This window comes from Camelus ferus, chromosome 5, assembly GCF_009834535.1.
Source record: "Camelus ferus isolate YT-003-E chromosome 5, BCGSAC_Cfer_1.0, whole genome shotgun sequence".
NCBI lineage: Eukaryota > Metazoa > Chordata > Mammalia > Artiodactyla > Camelidae > Camelus > Camelus ferus.
The window spans coordinates 41,609,139-41,611,804 of record NC_045700.1 but is presented as its reverse complement, the minus strand read 5'-3'; the positions used below and the strand labels follow the sequence as shown (position 1 = coordinate 41,611,804).

At 37.6% G+C, this 2,666-nt stretch overlaps 1 non-coding gene across 1 annotated transcript; it reads right to left on the bottom strand.

Annotated features, from left to right (window-relative positions):
- Nucleotides 1-518: 518 nt before the first annotated feature.
- Nucleotides 519-591, bottom strand: TRNAA-UGC. Its single transcript has one exon. It is a non-coding gene; the product is annotated as a tRNA-Ala (tRNA).
- Between the last annotated feature and the right edge of the window lie 2,075 nt (nt 592-2,666).

The window sequence follows — 2,666 nt, the reverse complement described above, 5'->3', positions numbered from 1 at the left end:
CAATGGTGAGAGGTGTAATGTCAATTGCCATCATCCTCTTTGCACCTCTGTGACCAAAAGCAGGTCTCATAGATCAGAGTACAGATCCCCAGTATCTGGAAGACACGGTCTTTGTCCACACTAGCTTCTATAACTTGTGTTTAGGTTGCCACAGGAACATATGCACAGCTGCCTGCTGTGGAGCTGGGGGTAGGAGACAAGGAGCTGCTACTGTGCTATGAGTTAAATTAACCAAAATTAACCACGATTTAGCATTAAGGCCTATTGGAAGAAAATAATGGCTGAAAACTTCCCAGGATTTGATAAGGACCTGAAGATAAACATCTAAGAAGCTCAGTGAAATCTAGGTAGATATACTCAAAGAGTACATTGTTTTCTTGACTTTCTCCACATCATCCCTTAGTTCTTTTTTTTTTAACGTTCTATTTTTTATATTTTACTTATTTATTATTGTATTATTTAATTATTTTATTTTGGAAGTGTCAGGGGGAGAGGTAGTTAGATTTATTCATTTTTAGAGGAGGTACTGGGGATAGAACCCAGGACCTCATGCATGCAAAGCATGCACTCTACCACTTGAGCTATACCCTCCCCCCAATCCCTTAGTTCTTTAAGCATCTTTAAGACAGTGGTTTTAAAGTATTTTTCTAGTTGATCTGCTATCAGGTCTTTCTCAGTGACAGTTTCTGTAGATTTATTTTTCCCTTTGAATGGACCATACTTTCCTGTTTCCCCTGGAAGCTGCAAGCCTTCAGTTGATTCCAGAGTTCTAAAAATATTTATGTCAGGCAGATTTTTCCAGTGTAATTGTTATCTAGGTGAAGAGACAGATTCCTGGTGCTTCCTACACTTCAACCTTCCCATAATCCTCTGACATAACATTTTTATTAGATTAGTTGATTCAAAACACTTTCTACCCCAAAGCTTTCTTTTCATCATATCCATAAAACCTTTTTGGCAAACATCAATTCATCCCCCCAATATGTGTCATTAATTTGAAGCTGCCTCCCAACAGCCCAGGTTTCACTCTACCTAGACAAAGTTTTCTAAAGAAATTAGAACACAGCATCTGAAAGCCAGCCACAACTTTGACCAAAGCATCCTTAAATAGACTACCAAAATGGAGTAACAAAGAGCAAAACAAGAATTTAAAACATCTAGCAGAAAGGTCAGTCTGAAAGTGAGACTGTTGTGCCCTCTGAAAGTCATCACAGGTTTAATACATTGCAGGCACTGAAGTTGATCAGAAGAAACAAACAAGGTTCATGGGCAAGGTTAGTTTTCCATTCCTCATTTTCTGAAATAGATTGCCTAGATCAGGAATGAAACACAATAGGTTCATGTACAGCAAAGAAAATGGACAGTTTAGGTAAATCCAGGAGAGTTTACCTCACTGTTTAGAGTTTAGCAAGACAATTAGGTATTTTACATTAGGAGCTTGAAACTCTTTGAGTAGTAATTACAAAAGTAACTTTAAACTTCCAGAATTATTGCTGTATTCCTATGACTTAGAGATTTTCTGTATAATCTCCTCTTGGCCAAAGTACAGCATCAAAAATGTGTTATAGGAGCTTCGTAACTCCAGAAGCAAGCCATGTCAGGTTATTCTGAAATCATTGAATCCAAAGATAGGAATCCAATATATACTCTAACTTCTGGCTCTCAATTCAGAGAACTTTAATTGGCATGAGTGACTGAGCCAGTCACTCTTCCAGGCAGGAAATAATCCTAATAAATTCAGTCTAGTTATTCTACTGGACTTCCATTGTTTCTGTTTCCAGATTTTACTAATTGGGAAAGATGTAATCTCCCATGTAAGGTCTCTAGAACTGATTTTCATGTTGAAGCCTCTGTGCTTTAAGCCTTCTAGTGAATTATAGCCCTAGAGAACTTCAAAATCACCTAAGAAACATTTTTTTTAATGTCAACGTCTGGAGTATAGCCCACATATCTGATTTAGTTGATCTCTATAGAAGGGCCCTGGCTTTTATGTTTTTGGAGGCATTTTAGAAGACTCTAATATGCAACCATTGTTGAGAAGTGCTGTTCTTGAGTAGAGATTCTAAAATGTTAATATACAATAAAATCATCTAAAGAGCTTATTAAAATGTAGATTCTAATTCAATAGGTTTGAGGGAGGGCCTGAAAATTTACATTTCTAAAAAGCTCCCAGATTGCACTCAGGCTGTCCTACTATAGACCACACTTTGGTACTAGAGGTACTTTTTCTGCAAACTGATTATGACAACATCCAGGTATATTATCCGTTGAAGCCATATACAGTAAAAATCCTTAAAAAAAAAAAAAAGACTGATGGGAAGGAGTAGTGCTTAACCATGGTGAAAGTACAGACACACAGACACGCTCATCCATCCATCAAAGCTGAGTTATTGCTGATTGTCTATTCCAGTACACCTTTCTGGCAGGAAAGGTATGGTCTTTGGACTGAGAACCCCAAAAGACTCTAAGCAAGAGCTCAAGTGTGTGAAGCACTAGGATCCCCAGCCCCACTTTAGCCAAAGCACATTTCTAGAATACTAACTTCCTAATTCAGCTCAGCACTCAGCTACAATCAATCATACCACTCAGCTCTACTCTTCACTTTTGTCATTTTAAACTATCACAGATTTTTACATTTCATAAGGAGAGACTAAGATATATATGGG